The 21,520-nt window shown below is 39.0% G+C and overlaps 1 protein-coding gene across 1 annotated transcript in view; it reads right to left on the reverse strand.

The window, feature by feature from the left end:
* The window catches only part of LOC126284935 (TWiK family of potassium channels protein 18-like), a 1,181,210-nt gene that overhangs the window by 462,875 nt on the left and 696,815 nt on the right, over positions 1 to 21,520 (reverse strand). The gene's annotated exons all lie outside the window — the stretch shown is intronic.

Raw genomic sequence — 21,520 nt, forward strand, 5'->3', positions numbered from 1 at the left:
AGAAAACTATCTGCCGCACCAACTAATTTCGATGGTTCCCGTGAAAAATTAGTATGTTGTGGTGATTGAGTAGAGTCTGTCTTTCGATAGTGAGAATTAAATACACTTTTTTTTGCTCCTTCATAAATATCCCAATATGTACGTTATACAATCAATAATGATTCACCATGATTTTTTCTCAAGTAAGCTGATTATATAGAAATCTCCTCTGAAGGAGAGTTTTCTTATGATCATTGGTAGCCCAGAGAATTCTAAAATGCTTTTAAAGATCTTGCTTTCTGTAACTCCCTTAATGAGGTCTAGTTTTAAACAGTAGATTATACAATCCATACTTCCTTCATACATTACATTGTAAATTGTTAAACCATCTCTTAAAACATCTACCCTTCATATACCAGTCATCTATACTTCAGCTTTCTGTTCAAACCACTATCAAGGTTGGATGGAAATGCCACTACCACCCTTGTCCTGGTGTTACCAGAAATTTCCATCTGCTAATGTCAAATCTTTCTATCAACTCTCATCACCAATCTAATTTATTCAGTAAATTTAACCAAAAGATTGCTAAGACAACTGAAAGAATTACGTATTTTAACTGATCATGAAAAAATATAAAAATCTATCACATTAATAATATCTAGATTTGTGAATAAAGGATATAATTTTCTTAAAAATAGGTTTTCGTTCTTTGTTCAAAAATGTACAACAATGCATTAATATATTTTGCTCATGAATAGAGAATGAAAAAACGTTTAATCATAACAACATCTTATTAATATTTAATAATCATTCTCTATATAAAATTTATACAAAAATTAGAATTTAAAGACTAAAATAATTTATATTTAACGAATGAGACATACACGTGTCTCTGTTGTCGATTTATTAAATGTAAAATCTCATTCCAAGTTGAATATGAATGGCATGGTATTTGTTTCTCCAGTAAATTATCAGAGAACGTCATTAGAGATAAATTGGTGTCATAGTTCTGAATACCAAAAATTACTGAAAAATTTTAATAGAGAATTTAAAGGTAAAGTATATTGCTTTCATATTTGTATAATGCAAAAATTATCAGAACATTTTTAGAAAATGTAAAAATAATGTACATTTGTATGAATTAGACAGAAAATATTTACCTGATAATATTGAAAAAATTTAGAAGAAGAACTGGTATGGATTTCATATGGTCAATAATTTTTTAAACTGAAGAGATCTCAAAAAGTTATGGTGTTTATGACAATGATTCTAATTGATAGGTATGAAAATTAAATAGTTCTTTCTTTTAATTTTTGTTAATATTCTTTGTAGAGTATCATATTTTAAATTTTTCTTGCCATACATTTTTATAGAAACAATAGTATCAATAAGAATTTTATCATTAGAAGTACCACACAACTGCATAATAGCTACTTGTGTACCCAACATATTCATTCTCCAGGACATAGTTATAATAAAAACAGGATAGTGTTCAATAAAATAAAATGGAACAGAACACAGTTTAATTTTGTGGCCCATTTAAATTCTTGGAGAGGACCATCAGCATTCAAAAAGTTAATTGGAGGATGTAGATTCCCCATTTCTCGAAGAAAAACTTCCATTCTACTTTTAATGATATAGATATTATGTAACTTAAGATGACTGAATACAGAGGAATCAATCAACTTTTCATTTTTTCAATTACTTTGAGAAACAATAAAAATAAAGTAAGGCATACCAAATTCTTCAGCCCAGCATAAGTTGGCGATATAAAATTAAAAATTTATTTTTCCATGTAGTCTGGCAGTCTCAATGCTTTACGATTAAAAGAAAGATATCAGACATTTTGAATGTTACAGTCATACTTAGTCTAGCTTGAGTGAATACGCTGGTTCATATCTAGCCACAAGAACATGAGTTTTCATTAACTGCCCTAACAACTTTACTTCTTTAGGAAACATATCATTTATTTCTTCAACTTCAGCTTGATTACATTACCATTGAAGAAGGGCACCTATTGCAATAGAACTCCAGGTAAAAATTACAGTTAAATCTCCAAACCACACATCTGCCATATATTTTTAATGAACCCACCAAGCAAATCTAGTGAAAAATGAACTTCATTTTTCTTATTTTTTATGTTCGCACTATTATGGATGTGGCCTTCCATGGTTAACTTATTGGCTATAAATGAAGTCAATCACATACGGGCAGATGAAGATATGAGATGATACTCATTCCTAAACAAAATTTTGTTGACTTCCTTTATGATGTTATCATAAAACAGATTTGCCACATTACCATCCTTTAATTTTTTTATTAGATTTTCCATCATATGCGGAATATTCTGTACAATCATCTCCAATAATACTAAAGCTCAAGCACAGTTCAGCATGCTTAGGAAGAAGCCAATCATAACCAATTTCTACATTAATCTCTGTCTCTTTTTTTAGGAATATTCAAATGATTTTTTTGTCTTCTCATTCACAGAGAATGAGTAAAACTGGGTAGCTCTCAATCTTATTCATTTAAACAGGATAAAATTTATTAAGGTGTTTCAAAAGTAACTGTCTCACAAGCACCATTGCAGTCATTCAAATTATAATTTACATCTCTCACAGTCATATCTAAAACCTGTAAAGTATCAAAAATTGGGTATATATGGAGGATAAATGGTTTGTGAATTAATGGTGCACCTAATTCTGTATTGGGTCTGAATGAATAATATTAGTTTCCCTATGAAAGTGATGACCATACTTTACATATATTCCATCAGCGAAATTAAATTTAATGTTGATTAATTTGAATTGAATAATATTGGGACACCATTAGCAATAGTTTTTTCAGGGGCTGTAATAATTTGTTTATTACATCCTAATACATTTCCAATGCTATCCATTATGTCCATATATAATTTATCATTAATCTCAATAATAATTCTTCACGATAAAGGATGACAGCCAAAACAGTTGCAGGATAAAAATTTATTAAAATTCTTGACCAAGGTTTCGATATACACAAATATACTTTCATCAGAAGTAAAGAATCCTGAACAGGAAGACACTTTCATTAGCAAAACCTTAGCATCAGAAATGAGAAACACTAAATCTTAAGTAACAGTGAAATTACCAGAGCAATACAGGCACAAAATCTTTTAGTTACTTACTAAAATTACGTCATGCAATGGAGATTAATAAAACATTTGTGCCAAAGGCGTCGTGAACAATTAAGACATCATCTCCATTTGTACAATATGATTATGGGCACAAGGTAAATGCGAACAGTTTAGCACCAGTACTTCGCCTATGAACTATCGAGACGAGGGTTTGAAAGCACTAGGGCAGATGGTTTCGCCGAGAGACGGCACTTGTGGTATGTGCCAGACACTTGCGCATATTAAAATCTATGGATACCTACATAAGCGCATCAAAACTATTAAAAGTTGTGCTAATTCAAACCATCTGTCTAATAAATAAAACATATCAGACCATTTAAAAACATTTATGTAAAATAGAAAATTTGGAACCAATTTACCTGTGCCCTTGTGTTAAACTGATGAAGCTTGCGCTATGGAACACGTCTAACGAGACAGGGCACTAGTGTAATGCGCGAGAATCTCGCGTAACGTAGGTGGTGGAATACACACTAGCGAAAACAACCAAAATGTTAAGTAAAACGAAACCATCTGTCGTTGTGAATAAAAACATACTAGTCAACTAACCACATATACACATCGAAAATGACAAACAGCAAACATCAAAAATACGTACAATCCCAACAAGACAGGAAAAGCGCATTTCACCGGGATGAACAAGCAAGAAAACTTACTTCTAGTCAGCCAAACTATATTACATTAAGGCAAGGAGGGGTTTGAAACTGCCTAAAAAATTTTTGTTTCTGAGCTGCACCTGTTCATTAAGAACAAAACCATCTTTTAGAGACTGATGCTTGAAAATCTCTAATTCTTCGAGCAAGTCCAGTTTGTAACCCTTATTCACTTCATGAAGCAATTCTAAGTCATCCAGTTTAAGTGGCGTGTGCTGTAAGAGCCATAGATGTTCGGCAAACGTGGAATTTTGCACGTTTTCCCATTTTATACTTAGCATGTGTTCTTTCTACCTTACTTTAATGGGTTTACCTGTCTGTCCAATGTAATAGTTTGCGCAGTCATTACAAGTAATTTTGTATACACCGGATTTAGTGCCAAGTTCTTCCCGTGCTCTAATAGTATGAATTACTATTTGTTTCAGGCTGCTATTTATGGAAAAGGCAACTCTGTAACCATGTTGTTTCTGTAAAAGTCTTCTTAACTTATATGATAAGTTCCCCAAAAATGAAATTGAAATAAAGTTAACATCATCATTCTTTTTCGCCCTGTTATCTCCTAAGGTTGAACATTTTACAGCTGTTTTTTTTCCTAACAATTTGGTCAATTAATTTAGGGTCGTATCCATTGTTAGTAGCCATTGACTTTAATAAAGATATTTCCTTTTCTAAACAATTCTGTTCTAAAGGTGTGCTCACAGCACGATGAACTGCAGAATGAAAGAAGGCGATTTTGTGAGTTTGTGGAGGACAAGAATCTACTGGGATAATATTATCAGATAAAGTTTCTTTACGAAAAATGTCGAAGCTAATAGAGTTATCTAATAACTTAAGTTTCAAGTCAACGAAATGGAGTTCTCTCTCATTGTTCTGTATCTCTTTTGTGAAATTCATTTTCTCGTGAAAACTGTTAAAAACATGAAACAGTTGTTGTAGATCTTGGTCACGCCCTTAAAATATTATGTGTATATCATCAACATAACGAGCATAGAAAGAAATCTATTACCCAATACAGGATTATTTTTGAAGAAATTTTCTTCTAACGCATTTACAAAGATGTCAGCTAAGATACCAGCGAACGGGCAAGCCATGGCTAAGCCGAATGGTTGCTCCGACATTTTGCCATTAAAGTGAAAGTTATTGTAATCTAGTACAACCTGCAGTAATGACATAAGTTCCGACAATTGTAAGTCACTTAGAGTTCTATGTTGTCGAATGTTATCTTCAATAATCTTAAGAATGATATCCATTGAACATTAGTGTATAAACTTACGACGTCAAAAGAAACCAAACGAGAGGAGAAAGTGATCTCTACCGCTTTTAGCTTGTTTATTACCTCAGCACTATTTTTAACAGAATAATTGTTTCCAAAAGCAAAGGCTTTTTTAATTTTAGTGTGTAAGAATTTCGCTAATTTATGATGTGGACTCTTTATTCCGTTAACGATCGGACGAATCGGGTGTTGACTTTTGTCTACCTTAAACTGACTTCTAAGGGTAGGTGCTCGAGGGTTCATATTAATTAAAGTTTTCTTTTGAAACTCTTTCATAAGATGTTTAATTTTTCCTAAAATATCACTAATTTTCTTTTGTAATGTAAGGGTAGGCTCCTGCTCGATTTCGAATATCCCATTTTTCTCGAAAAAAGCCAAAGTTTTATCAATATATTCACTTTTATAGGTTACAACAAGCGAATTTCCTTTATCAGATTTAGTTATAAGAATCTCATTATATTTTAATTTATGGTTAATACTAGTAATAATGCTACCCTATCTGTGTTTTAAATCATTGTTTTTTACCGAATTGACCTCTCTTTCTAAAATTGCGCTACATTCATGAACAATCCTATTTTGTTGGGATTTTTCAGTTTTTACAGAGTTAAGACCAACTTGAAGGCCAACAATAAAATTATCCACCACTTTAGGGTCGTTACGACTAGGCATGAAATTGTATTTAAAATCTCTCGCTAGCATGGCGCTTTCTTGAAGAGTAAAGCTTATGGAAGTTTTATTTAGTACTCTGTCAAAAAATTTGTGTTCGCAATCGACAGTTCTTTGTGCATGAACAACATTAGATTTAGGCACAGCGTTTTCTAGCTTCTGACGTTTAAAATCGTGCCTACGCTGAATTTCAACCCTGCGATTCTGTAACCAGTCATTAACACCATGCCAAATACTGTCTACGTGGAAGTTAAAATATTCTTTAATAGTTCTAGTAATCAAGAGATACAAAGAGTAAGCTTCTTCATTTAGTTTATCTTTCTTCTTATAAAGGTCACTGATTCTGTTACTCATAATTTGTCTCATCAGTTTTGCTTTAGTAGACGGAACATTGTTACACTGCTTCATATTGATAAAAGCCTTCACGTAATTCGGTGTCAAATGGCGTCTCTCACACTGTTTAGTGAAGTCAATAGCGATACCTGTTTTCAGGATTTTAAATGAGATGCCCATGTATTTCGAAACAGCCTTTTAAACCTGGGCAGGTACATATTTCAAGATTTTAAACATGGCTGAAACAGCAACTGTTGAAATTCTTCAAGATAAAAGATGACAGCCAAAACAGTTGCAGGACAAAAATTTATTAAAATTCTTGACCAAGGTTTCGGTATATATAAATATACCTCCATCAGAAGTAGAAAATCTAAAATTACATCATGCAAGAGTGATTAATAAAACAATTGTGCCAAAGTTCTTAGGCGAAGTACTGGTACTAAACTGTTCGCATTGACCTTGTGCCTATAATCATGTTGAACAAATGGAGAAGATGTCTTAGTTATTGACGACGCCTTTGGCACAATTGTTTTATTAATCTCCATTGCATGATGTAATTTTAGATTTTTTACTTCTGATGAAGGTATATTTATATATACGGAAATCTTGGTCAAGAATTTTATTAAATTTTTATCCTGCAACTGTTTTGGCTATCATCCTTTATCGTGTGGAAAACTCATCTAATACTTTTAGTATCTCATTTCGTAATGCAATTCCCTTAGCATTGCTGATTTAATTTGACTGTATCGCATTACCCCTGTTTTAATTTTGTTAACGTTCATCTTATTGCGCCTTTTGAGGACACTATCAGTTACGATCAAATTTTCTTGCAACAGCTTTGCCGTCTCTAAAAAAAAAAATGCCATATAATCAACAAACCTCCAGATTTTTATTTTTTCTCACTGTGCTTTAATTCTCTTTCCAAATTACTACTATGCTTCCTTTACTGCTTATGCAACGTGCTGAATGAATAACATCGGTTGTGCTACAACTCTGTCTCACTCCGTTCTCAGATACTGCAAGTTGTAATAGCCTTTCGCTGTCTGTCAAACATTATTTTCATTAGAAATGTTTGCTTTCCTGCAAAAGGCACAACTGGATAACGTTTAATGAAACTTAATGTTCATGGAAAACATCGTGGTCATTGTACTGCTGGAGGTCACCAATAACTATAGTAATCATCCTACTACTCAATAGAAAGGTATAAACAGTGAATTTGTCGAGAAGTCAATCGAACTTTAATGCCTCTGTCAGAAGGTGAAACAGTAATCTCAACTGTGTTTATAGGAAACAAGCATCCACTACTCTACTTTCTGCCCTATGTTTGCCAAAGTTGTCCTGTTGGAAACTCGCTGCTCTCTCCTCGCTGATGGAACATCGCATCTGGTTGCTAGCTGGGAGGCATGTTCACTCACGCTTTATGCGCGCTGCCCGTAGGGAGTAATTACAATGCAGCTGTCCACGTACTGAGCACAGTGCTGGCAGCGACAGACGGGAGACTGCTGGAGTGACCTTCAAACAACCAATCATAGCTCACGTTTCAAGACATTCGGACCGGCAGCCGTGGTCTCGCGGTTCTAGGCGCGCAGTCCGGTACCATGCGACTGCTACGGTCGCAGGTTCGAATCCTGGGGCATGGATGTGTGTGATATCCTTAGGTTAGTTAGATTTAAGTAGTTCTAAGTTCTAAGGGACTGATGAGCACAGCAGTTGAGTCCCATAGTGCTCAGAGCCATTTGAACCAAGACATTCGGCTATTGTCACATCCGAAACACAAATCAGCTTGATATCATCGTCCAGTGAGGATCGAAGCTAGCAGGGGGTGAGCAGCACTGGTGCAGGTTAAATGGGACGGTAAGCACCAGTGGGTTTCGCTCATCATCGCCGGTCCACGCCGGCGAGCAGTGAGGTAGCGGCATAAACCCACCCTAAGATCTATGAATAAAGAAAGCCATGTTGATCAGGTGGTCATATACTTTCATCTCCATTCACAACTATGTTACGTAAAACGACCTTATAGTATGTGGTGGAGGGTTTATCGGATGCCTCTATATAATTTTCACTTGATTTTTTTCCATTTGTGAATATGCAAGAGAACGAATACTGTCGGAAGGCTTCAAATTATACGTTTCTCTGACTTACCCTTCCTGGTCACGTCGAGAGTCGTATGTCGGAGAACGTTACATGTTGGAACGTTTGCGAAGTGGAAATATAAACAGACCCTTCAGCATTGAATTCATCAGCCACTACAAACTCGATGTGACCTTCCTTGACAATTACTGTCAATATATTATCAATGGAAGGAGACAACACAACTCCACTTGAATAAAAGCCACTCGAAGACTCAATTAAATGTGTATCTTTTCACTAAGTTGTTGTTGTTGTGGTCTTCAGTCCAGAGACTGGTTTGATGCAGCTCTCCATGCTACTCTATCCAGTGCAAGCTTCTTCATCTCCCAGTACCTACTGAAACCTAGATCTTTCTGAATCTGTTTAATGTATTCATCTCTTGGTCTCCCTCTACGATTTTTACCTTCCACGCTGCCCCCTAATACTAAATTGGTGATCTTTTGATGTCTCAAAATATGTCCTACCAACCGATCCCTTCTTCTAGTCAAGTTGTGCCACAAACTCCCCTTCTCTCTAATTCTATTCAATACCTCCTCATTAGTTATGTGATCTAATCATCTGATCTTCAGCATTCTTCTGTAACACCACATTTCTACATCTTCAATTCTCTTCTTGTCTAAACTATTTATCGTCCACGTTTCACTTCCATACAAGGCTACATTCCATACAAATACTTTCAGAAATGACTTCCTGAAACTTATATCTGTACTCGATGTTAAATTTATCTTCTTCAGAAACGCTTTCCTTGCCATTGCCAGCCAACATTTTATATCCTCTCTACTTCAACCAACATCAGTTATTGTGTTCCCCAAATTGCAAAACTAATTTACTACTTTAAGCATCTCATTTCCTAATCTAATTCCCGCAGCATCACCCTACTTAATTCGACTACATTTCATTATCCTCGTTTTGCTTTTGTTGATGTTCATCTTATACCCTCCTTTCAAGACTGTCCATTCCGTTCAGCTGCTCTTCCCAGTCCTTTGCTGTCTCTGACAGAATTACAATGTCATCAGCGAACCTTAAAGTTTTTATTTCTTCTCCATGGATTTTAATTCCTACTCCGAATTTTTCTTTTGTTTCCTTTACTGCTTGCTCAATATACAGATTGAATAACATCGGGGGAGACTACAACCCTGTCTCACTCCGTTCCCAACCACTGCTTCCCTTTAATGACCCTCGACTTTTATAACTGCCATCTGGTTTCTGTACAAATTGTAAATAGTTTTTCGTCCCATGTATTTAAGATACACGAACGTATTACCATAGGAGTTCACGACTGAAATAGTTGAGACAGTACTGGAATGGTGCCAAAGTGTTCACACAGCAGTATAATGGAACCGGTAGATTGCATTCGGTCAATTAAGGAAACACACACACACATAAGTAATCAGAGGACAGATAATGCAAAAAAAGTTTAATAGAAGGCGAACGTGAGACAGAGGATAATGATGGCACACGACTGTAGAACTTAGCAGCTCACCTCAGTGACGGAACTGAGGCGTCGGCAGCTGAAATGCAATCGTAATTACGAGATCCCATGGTACTTCCGGATAGTCTGATTGTTGCAGGTAGCTTGTAACAACGGCACTGACTATTTCTCTCAAACTAAACTAACCGACATGGTATCATCGACCCATCTGATGCCTGTAGCACTCCATTACATTATATCAACATGGCTTCTTTACGTTCGGGCCGTTGGGTCTGGAGAATTCCAGTACAAGACACGGAATCGTGACTTGATGACAGAGAAACCGGGACCCAGTGAGACAGAGGTATTGATGCGGAGGTTGCTTAACACCACGGTTTACAGAGAAAACGGTCGACTACGCGAAGGGCTGTGTTTCTAATGAAGCTAAACGTGCTCATTTGCACAGTTTTGGGCAGATTGCTTATCTGAGTCAGACACTGATGCCTAACCGGCAGAACGGCTTCGGTGGCCCCTATCTGGTGTATTCATGCACGAAGGATCGATCAGACAAGAAATAAAGGCCTTCCTAACAACAGAAAACGGCATGTTGTCGAAAAGCATCGACTTCTGAAAATCTACGACTGACAAGAGTTACCAGCAATAGATCTATACAGGGACATCCTTACTGTCTATAAATTATCTCTTGTTGGACCTCGTAGGACAAATGTAGTCACTAATCAAATGACAGTCAAAATTAATTGATATGATTGCTAGCCTCTAGAGCTTGACAACCTCTACTTTACTTAACTATGATGCGATAATCGTTGGCCACAGGTGGAGCATGTGGAATCACAAACCGGCTCATTTGGTTTGGGATGGGCAGATGCTGCGTGAACTGGTACAGAATGGATGGAAAGTTGGTTAGTTGTGTGCAGAAAATGGGAACTGCCTCCTGTTCAGAAATAGCTGTAAGCCCCTGTGACTTTTGCCGACAGGATTGTAGCGGCTGCCTCGGGCAGCAGTGGGAAAAGTCTGTCACCTATTATGCCTCTGGAACCACTCGAAGATGCTCTGTCAATGGTGTCACGAAATGTTCAAAAGTCTCGCTGGTTCGTCCTCAAGCGAGTTTCAGATGCGCGCAAGTGTGTGTGTGTGTGTTTGAGGTTTACGGGCGCTAAACAGCGTGGTCATCAGCGCCCAAACGCATAGAAACAGGAACACAGGCGGTGAAGGGACGAAGACGGACGCCGAACAAGGAGAACGGCTAAAAGACGCAGGCCTGACGCAGTTCCAAATGCGCACATACAGAGGCAAAACAAGAGGAGAAGAAACACACTAAAAAAGGAAAGGAAACACAAGGAAAAGAGAACAGATACCGAAGGGAAACAAGGAGGTAATCGTGACTGGCGGACCTCTCACCTAAAACCTGGGTGAGCCAGTCACCCAGCAGCACATTAAAACCTTCTCCCTAAAATCCGAGGCAACAGATTGGACAGGACACAAAACCGTAAGAGCAATGAGGATTTCGCATCTATCCCTGCGTGGAACTGTACCGAGGGTGCTGACCACTTGGTTATTCGTAAACGTCTTACTGGTATTCCTAGAAGATATAGCGCCAAAGCTATTGGGATATATTCCACTGAAAACAGGCGCGCCACGTTGTACCAATATGACGGATGCCCCACCTCTGCCACGCAACTACTTAGATACCACCTTAACTTGACATTTGGAGATGGTTGTATCGGTCATTAAAGAAACAAAGAATGACCTGTTACAAGGAGACATCAACTTCTCTCAGACACATGAAATGCAATTAACACGGGCCAGTGCCGGGATAAAATCACATGAGATAAAGACTGAAACATTGTCTCTGCTGAATCTTTTAATAACATGTCTCATAGGTCAAGGTCAATATTTTGAGAAATAGATACGACAGTGATGATGATAAACACGAGAATACTATCTGACTTTCATGTTTTCTTTCATTTGGATATGAGAGGAAGGGGTTCATGATGATTTTTTCTTGTTACTATTTGTCCAAGTCCAACACATGTTATGTCGGTGAATTCCTATTCAAAGGCTCTTTCTGTTGGCACAGAAATGTCAACCGGTGTCACAATTTGGCAGCTACAGGCGTTAAAAACTACCTGAGTACTTAAGACGACCCGACATATTTTCTGCTGTAACGCAGCGAAAACCACACCTTTACACATGTACTTGTTCCGAATATATCTAGGGTGGGCAATAGGAATTTCACTGTTAAATGCAAAGGAGAGAACGGATAGATCGAGAGAGTACAGTGAAGACTGTAAGACTGGCGGAGTACTATCGGACTTCCTGAAAAACATCTTTCACATAATGCCGAAGATAGGAAGAGCCGACAGGCGCTCATGCAGCCAAATTTCTGACATGAATATTATACAGAAGAATCGAAAAGAAAATTGAGGATTTGTCGACAAGATCAGATTGTGTGAACCATGACATTTTACAGAAGTTTCCCACTTTATCTAACTTCGGTGATATTACATTAGGTGTTCCACATTGTTCGATCATCTTCTATTCTTGATATGTGTGAAGGGCCTCCTTTCTTATATGAAAGAAGAAACTAAACTGACACTGTTTGCTGATGATACAAGCATCATTACTAATCCACTAAAATTATCCTCAATAGAAAATGATACAAATAATGTCTTTGGAAAAGTTATAGATTGGGTTTCTGCTAATGGGCGTGCTCTTAACTTTGAAAAAATCACAGAACACTCAATTTTCTACTGCAAGGAGTACAGATCCTTCAATAAATAAAAAGGGTCAACAGAAGTCAGTAGCCATGTTAGAGAATACTAAGTTTTTGGGTGTACATGTAGATGAGAATCGTAATTGTAATCCTCTACTTAACCTTTCTTTGGCACAGAAAATGGTAAATATGCTGCTGTAAAACTTCTTGATAAAATACCAGATGAAATAAAATGTCCGCAAGACAGCAGTAAATGTTTAAAAAATACCATAGATGAATTCTCGAAGAAGAATGAATGAATCTATAGGTATAGTATATGCATTTGGTTCACTTAAGGGAATGAGCGTAGGTAACAAAAATTTAAAGCTTTTTTAAAAAAAGGGAAATACAAACCTTGACTCATGTGTGCATTTCTTATACACTTGACACATTCCACATCATAACGGTTTCCGTGAGATCGATCAATAGAACACGTAACTAACTAACTAGGAACGGTAAAGACACTAAAGAGACTCTTCTGACGTTACTGTTGATAATGGAAGCAAGACAGATGAAAAATCAAAAAAGCGTTAGAAATTGTAAAATAGTGCAACATTTTCGAAATTCTGAGAAAGTTGGCGTAAGCTTCACGGATGGACGCGTAATGGGCAATATGTACAAGGACCAAGAGAGAGCAGTAATAGTGGAAGACTAAGAATGAAGGTCTCGTGTTGAAAAGGGTCAAAGATAGGAATGTAGTCTTCCGCCCCCACTGTTCATCTGTACATCGAAGGAACAATGACAGAAATAAAAGAAAGGTTAAAGAGTGGGATTAAAATTCCAGGTGTAAGACTTTCAATGATAAGATTCGCCGATGTCATTGCCATCTTAAGTGAAAGTGAAGAACAGTTGCAGAATGTGTTGCACGGAAAGAATAGTCAAATTAATACAGAATAAATGGAAGAAAGACGAAAGTGATATGAAGTAATAGAAGTGAGAACAGCGAGAAAGATAACATCAGAGCTCGTGATCACAAGGTGGGCGAAGTTAAAAAAGTCTCCCACTTACGGAGAAAAATAATCCATGACGGACGGGGCATTATAATATAAGAAGATACCTGGCCAAGAGACGTCTGCTGGTGTGAAACATAGGTCTCAATTTTAGTAAGAAATTTCTGAGAATGGTCTCTTGGAACGCAGTGTTATATGGCAGTGACACATGGACTGTGAGTAAAGGGAACATAAATGATTCGAAGCATTTGAGATGTGGTACTTCAGAAGAATTTTGAAAATTAGGTGGATTGATAAGGTAACGAATGACGAGGTTCTTCGCAGAATAGACAACCAAATAAATATGTGGAAACCATTGACAAGAAGTAGGTACACGATGATAGCCCATGTTTCAGGACTTCAGGGGATGTCTTTCATGGCACTGTAGAGGGAAAAACTGTAGAGGAACATACAGATTTGAATATGTTCAGCAAATAATTCCGGAGGTAGGTTGCAAGTGCTACTCTGAACGTAATTGGTTGGCACAGGATATGAATTCGTGGCGGGCCGTCTTAGCTGACTCATCCTGGATCCTAGTCACCGATCTGCTAAGATTTTTGTACTCTGCACATTCATTGTAGTTTCAGACATGCTCTGCCTATAGCAAGAGAGTCAGGAACGAACACATAATCTACTTTGGTTGGTCGACAACAGCGGTTTGCCGAGTGTAAAAATGAGAAAACCGACACCAGAGGCGGCACGGCGAAATGAAAAGTAAGCATGGGTAATCCAGGTGCGAAAATCTAAGACCTACCGAAATCTGAGACCAAAATAACTAGATGTGTGTAATGAGAACGATACAAGAATGAGGCGAAGAAACAACTGAAAGCCGGCCGCGGTGGTCTAGCGGTTTTAGGCGCTCAGTCCGAAGCCGCGCGACTGCTACGGTCACAGGTTTGAATCCTGCCTCGGGCATGGATGTGTATGATGTCCTTAGGTTAGTTAGGTTTAAGTAGTTCTAAGTTCTAGGGGACTGATGACCATAGATGTTAAGTCCCATAGTGCTCAGAGCCATTTGAACCAATTGAACAACTGAAAGCAGATTCACAGCGCGGCTAGATTTATAGTGCGTTCCCTCAGGCGGGCTTTCAAAATCGCTGAACCTGGATATCAGACTACCACTTTGTCCTTTCTTCAAGTTATTGATAATAATATGTTCAATAAATTACCGATTCTCGTTATGGACCAAAAATTTTTCACAAGCTCTCAAGCAGAGCTCGACTTTACATGGTTCGTTATGTTACTTGGTACGGTCTTATAATGAGTATATATGTATAATGAAAACGTATATTTACAGACAAGAGAAACGAAAAGCACCAAGGGAAAGAAAGCCCCCCCCCCCCAAAAAAAAAACAAAAGAAAACAAACACTGCTCAAAAATAACGAACTTAGAGGTGCCGAGGGAAAAGCTGCAGCTTAAGGAAAAGAAAGAAGTCCAGCAAATGTCTGCCAACACAGGCGAAAAGTGGCTATTGAACCTGAATAATAAAAAGCGCGACGTATACCATCTTATTGCTAAAAAATTAATGTTCAGTTTCACTTACACGATAAACACACAAAGCTGGTGGATTCAACTGAATACCAAACGATTAAAATTAAACAAAGTTGTCTAATTTTTAAGTCGCCTTCAGATCATATGTTGCCGAAATACAAAACGGAGACCGCACTTGTTGGCAGAATACTTAGAAGGTACACCCAGTCTATTAATGAGAGTGCTTACATTAAACTTGTTCTTCCTGTTTCGGAGTACTGCTGCTCTGTATGGATCCTCACCAGATAAGACTGACGATGGATATCGAAAATGTTGAAACAAAGGCATCCCATTTTGTATGAAGGCCAGGATATAGGAATACGTTGCTCAGACTCCAAGGAAACTGCTATGAGCAGCTGTTGAACACGTCGTTTTAAGGGTGGAGCGTCTCATTCACGTCTCCAGTGCTCCTATTGAACAAAATGTGAAAGCGGCGGTTAATAGAAAATCAACATTATGCCTTTCTCACTTGTTTCACCTTTTCTTCCGCGTCCAGTTTCTAATCCATTAAATATCAAAACATTTCTGTGTGTCTTTGTTGAATTCTTATCCAATCTTGGTCAACGAAATTGGAACCACCATTTAGCAGTGTAAATCGGTTCTCATTAACTCAATAGCGTATCTACCGAGGTTTGCTACCATTTGGTAATAACAGTTCACACTTGGCCTCTGCGGGATGCTTCATTTAATTATATCCACCCAGTAAATCATTACTCTGCAGTTCACATTTAAGTGTTTGGTAGAGGTTTCATAAGACCATTTGCCGACTATTAATCTACCGTTCAAACCTCGAACACCGCGTGGGACAAACACACAACTACAAGTTTCTGAGCCATTTCTCATTTCTCTTATTCTGTCACTACTATCATTTCCTCTATTTAGGAGCCAGTGAACAAAATATTTTAGCGTTCGGAGGAAAAGTTTGAAAATAAAATTTCGTAAAAGATGTCCCCTCAACGAAACAGACCTTTCCTTTGATGACTGCCACACAAGCTCGCTTCTTCTACTTCTTCTTCTTTCTCTACTACCACTACCTAGCGTTAATCCTGTTTTAGGGTGGAGTCCATTGTTCTCAAGTTTAACAGTGTGGTTTAACTCTGTGTATCGACTGCACCCTTAGTGTAAAATATGGTTCGTCATTCCATAGTATACTGCCGAGCTACACGTCATAAACTTCGATCCGTGACAGAAACAGAAGAGCAGATTCAGAACGTTGCTGCAGACAATGAGGTTTCAGCTGTAGCCCCGCCTGCAACTTGCACTGGTGCTAGTGTAAACTATACCACAAAACTTTGTGTGGCGTCGATAGTTCCGATGCCACAGCGTAGGTGCACGCTCTTAATCCACTAAATTACAGGCCTATATCGTTAACGTCGATATGCAGGAGGATTTTAGGACATTAATTGTGTTCGAATGTAATGAATTACCTCGAAGAAAACGGTCTATTGACACATAGTCAACATGGGTTTAGAAAACATCATTCCTCTAAAACTCAACTAGCTCTTTATTCAAATGAAGTGCTAAGTGCTGTTGACAAGGGACTTCAGATCGACTCCGTATTTCTGGATTTCCGGAAGGCTTTAGACACTGTACCACACAAGCGGCTCGTAGTGAAATTGCATGCTTAATGAATATCGTCTCATTTAAGTGACTGGATCTGTGATTTCCTGTCAGAGAGGACATAGTTCGTAGCAATTGACGGAAAGTCATCGTGTAAAACAGAAGTGATTTCAGGCGTTCTCGAAGGTAGTGTTATAGGCCCTTTGCTGTTCCTTATCTATATAAACGATTTGGGAGGCAATCTGAGCAGCCGTCGTCGGTTGTTTGCAGATGGCGCTGTCGTTTGTCGACTAATAAAGTCATCAGAAGATCAAAACAAACTGCAAAACGATTTAGAAGAAATATCGAAATGGTGCGTAAAGTGTGAGATCATCTACATGAGTGCTCAAAGGAACTCATTAATCTGCGGTTACATGATAAATCAGTCTACTCTAAAAGCCGTAAATCCAACTAAATACCTAGGAATTACAATTACGAACAATATAAATTGGAAGGAATACACAGAAAATGTTGTGGACAATGGTAACCAAAGACTGCGTTTCATTGGCAGGACACTTAGAAAATGTAACAGACCTATTAAGGAGACTGCCTACACTAGGCTTGTCCGTCCTCTTTTAGAATACTGTTGCGCGTTGTGGGATCCTTACCAGATAGGACTGACTAAACACATCGAAAAAGTTCAAAAAAAGCCTGCACGTTTTATATTACCGCGAAATATGGGAGAGAATGTCACAGAAATGATACAGGATTTGGGATGGACATCATTAAAAGAAAGGCGTTTTTCGTTGCGACGGGATCGTCTCACAACTTTGCAATCACCAACTCTCGCCTCCGAATGCGAAAATATTTTGTTGACACAGACTTACATAGGGAGGAACGATCACCACGATAAAATAAGGGAAATCAGAGTTTGTACGGAAAGATATAGGAGTTCATTCTTCCAGAACGCTATACGAGATTGGAATAATAGAGAATTGTGAAGGTGGTTCGATGAACCCTCTGCCAGGCACTTAAATGTGATTCGCAGTGTATCCATGTAGATGTAGATGTAGGCACTACGAGAGCGGACGAACTACGCCGATCACAGCGCTCTCTAGCCGACACTGTGGAGCTCAACGGGCACCGCTCTGGTTTCTGTCCAGTTGATCAAGAGCAGAAGACCGAGCAACTTAGATTCTACTTCATAGGGGCCAAGCCATTACAGATTTTGTTTTTGTTACTTAAATGATAGTTAGGCCAGCTACTAGTAACTGTTAGCTGTAATGCATGGACAACCGCTTCGCACCTACGTGCTTGTCTTTACCGAAAGTTACGTATTTGTCATTGACTAGTGTTCTCTATTAAATGTGCTTTTACTTTACATGTAGTACCGAAGTGCTTTACCTCTCCTGCTCCTACTCGCTTCCTTCATTCGGCCTATTTTGCAGATCACAGGAGCAGACCCCTGTGCCGCCTTCCAGGCGGGATTCGAAACATTGTGTGCTGTTGGACATGGCATACACAATCTTCATTACCACTGCCGAGCACTAGATCTACCTGGGCCACATGCTGTATGGTCAGACCCAGCAACAGTTACTTTATCATTATCTCTCACTGGGATAAGGCGCCTTCTCTTCCACGTGCCACACCAAGCTCACAACTGATTTACAATTTCATTATCAGGAATTTAAGGAGATGCGACCTGGATAAACTGAAAGAGCCAGAGGTTGTACAGAGTTTCAAGGAGAGCGTAAGGGAACAATTGACAGGAATGGGGGAAAGAAATACAGTAGAAGAAGAATGGGTAGCTTTGAGGGATGAAGTAGTGAAGGTAGCAGAAGACCAAGTAGGTAAAAAGACGAGGTGTACTAGAAACCCTTGGGTAACAGAAGAAACATTGAATTTAATTGATGAAAGGAGAAAATATAAAAATGCAGTAAATGAATCAGGCAAAAATTAATACAAACGTCTCAAAAATGAGATAGACAGGAAGTGCAAAATGAGTAAGCAGGGATCGCTAGAGGACAAATGTAAGGATGTAGAGGCTTATCCCACTAGGGGGTAAGATAGATACTGCCTACAGGAAAATTAAAGAGACCCTTGGAGAAAAGAGAGCCACTTGTATGAATATCAAGAGCTCAGATGAAAACCCAGTTCTAAGCAAAGAAGTGAAAGCAGAAAGGTTGGAGGAGTATATAGAAGGTTTATACAAGGGTGATGTACTTGAGGACAATATTATGGAAGTGGAAGAGAATGTAGATGAAGATGAAATGGGAGATATGACACTGCGTTAAGAGTTTGACGGAGCACTGAAAGACCTGAGCCGAAACAAGGCCCCAGGAGTTGACAACATTCCATTAGAACTACTGACAGCCTTGGGAGAGCCAGTCCTGACAAAACTCTACCATCTGGTGAGCAAAATGTATGAGACAGGCGAAATACCCTCAGACTTCAAGAAGAATATAATTAATCCAATCCCAAAGAAAGCAGGTGTTGACAGGTGTGAAAATTACCGAACTATCAGTTTAATAAGTCACACTTGAAAATACTAACGCGAATTCTTTACAGACGAATGGAAAAACTGATAGAAGCCGACCTCGGGGAAGATCAGTTTGGATTCCGTAGAAATGTTGGAACACGTGAGGCAATACTGACCCTACGACGTATCTTAAAAGCTAGATTAAGAAAAGGCAAACCTACATTTCTAGCATTTGTAGCATTAGAGAAAGCTTTAGACAATGTTGACAGGAATACTCTCTTTCGAATTCTAAAGGTGGCAGGGGTAAATACAGGGAGCGAATTTACAATTTGTGCAGAAACCAGATGACAGTTATGAAAGTCGAGGGATATGAAAGGGAAGCAGTGGTTGGGAAGGGAGTGATACAGGACTGTAGCCTATCCCCGATGTTATTCAATCTTTATATTGAGCAAGCAGTAAAGGAAACAAAAGAAAAATTCGGAGTAGGATTAAATTCCATGTGGAAGAAATAAAAACTTAGAGGTTTGCCGATAACACTGTAATTCTGTCAGAGACAGCAGAGGACTTGGAAGAGCAGTTGAACAGAATGGATAATGTCTTGAAAGGACAACGTAAGATGAACATCAACAAAAGCGAAACGAGAATAATGGAATGTAGTCGAATTAAGTCGGGTGATACTGAGGGAGTTACATTAGGAAATGAGGTACTTAAAGTAGGAAAGGAGTTTTGCTACTTGAGGAGCAAAATAACTGATTATGGTCGAAGTAGAGAGGATATAAAATGTAGACTGGCAATGGCAAGGAAAGCGTTTCAGAAGAAGAAAAACTCGTTAAAATCGAGTATAGTTTTAAGTGTCAGGAAGTTGTTTCAGAAAGTACTTGTATGGAGGGCAGCCATGTATGGAAGTGAAACATGGACGATAAAATGTTTGGACAAGAAGAGATAGAAGCTTTCGAAATGTGGTACTACAGAAGAATGCTGAAGATTAGATGAGTAGATCTATTGAACAGAATTGGGGAGAAGAGGGGTTTTTGGCGCAACTTGACTAGAAGAAGGGATCGGTTGGTATGACATGTTCTGAGGCATCAAGGGATCACCAATTTAGTATTGGAGGGCAGCGTGGAGGTTAAAAGTCGTAGAGGGGGACCAAGAGATGAATACTGTAAGCAGATCCAGAAGGATGTACGTTGCAGGAGGTACTGGGAGATGGAGAAGCTTGCACAGGATAGAGTAGCATTGAGAGGTGCATCAAACCAGTCTCACGACTGAAGAACACAACAGCATCTTTAAACCATTTAATGACATCGGGTCTCTCCTCAGACCTTCCAGTCAGCGAACCTCTCTCAACGCAGCACGGTAATTGCTGCCGTTCACATAAAACAGATTCACTAACGCCACACAGTGTCTCTTGTCGATAGCCATACTGCTCACTCATGTTACGGCTTGTTAATTGAAGCGTATAGGCCAGATTGGCACCTGGTGGCCACAGCTGGAACCAATTTGTTTTCTAACGTAAATCAGTTCCACATTAACGAACTGGCGTATGTACCAGCTTCCGTTGCCATACGATAATTACAGGCCAATATGGACCTCCTTGACTAGTTGCAGCATAATTACATAGAGGTGACAACAGTCGTGGCACACATTCCAATTTGTGTCGGACCTCATTTTGCCCGGTGTAGCGCAGCAACTCGATGTGGCATGGACTCAACAAGTTGTTGGAAGTCCCCTGCAGAAATATTAAGCCATGCTCTTTCCATAGCCGTCTATAATTGTGAAACTGTTGCCGGTGCAGAATTTTGTGCAGGAACTGAGCTCTCGATTAGGTTCCATAAATGTTCGATGGATTCTTGTCGAGCGACCTGGGTGGCCAAATTCTGCGCTCTAATTGCTCAGGATGCTCTTCAAACCAGCCCAGTGATATGGAGCATTGTGATCCGTAAAAAAGTCCATGAATGGCTGCAAGTGGTCTACAAGTAGCCGAGCATGACTATTTCCGGTCAATGATCGGTTCAGTTGGACCAGAGGACGGAGTCCATTCCACGTAAACACAGCCTACGTCGTTATGGAGCCACCGCCAAGTTTCACAGTGTTGTGTTGACAACTTTGGTCCATGCCCCATCCTCCAACCCTACTATAAACTCGTATCAACTGAAATCGCGGCTCATCTGGGAAGGCCACTGTTTTCCAGTCGTCTAGGATCCCACCGACTTGCTCCCGAGTCCAGGAGAGCTGCTGCAGGCGACGTCATTCTGTTAGCAAAGGCACTCTACATCTACATTTATGCTCCGCAAGCCACCCAAAGGTGTGTGGCGGAGGGCACTTTACGTGCCACTGTCATTACCTCCCTTTCCAGTTCCAGTCGCGTATGGTTCGCGGGGAAGAACGACTGCCGGAAAGCCTCCGTGCGCGCTCGAATTTCTCTAATTTTACATTCGTGATCTCCTCGGGAGGTATAAGTAGGGGGAAGCAATATATTCGATACCTCATCCAGAAAGGCACCATCTCGGAACCTGGACAGCAAGCTAAACTGCGATGCAGAGCGCCTCTCTTGCAGAGTCTGCCACTTGAGTTTGCTAAACATCTCCGTAA

Source organism: Schistocerca gregaria, chromosome 8 (genome assembly GCF_023897955.1).
Source record: "Schistocerca gregaria isolate iqSchGreg1 chromosome 8, iqSchGreg1.2, whole genome shotgun sequence".
NCBI lineage: Eukaryota > Metazoa > Arthropoda > Insecta > Orthoptera > Acrididae > Schistocerca > Schistocerca gregaria.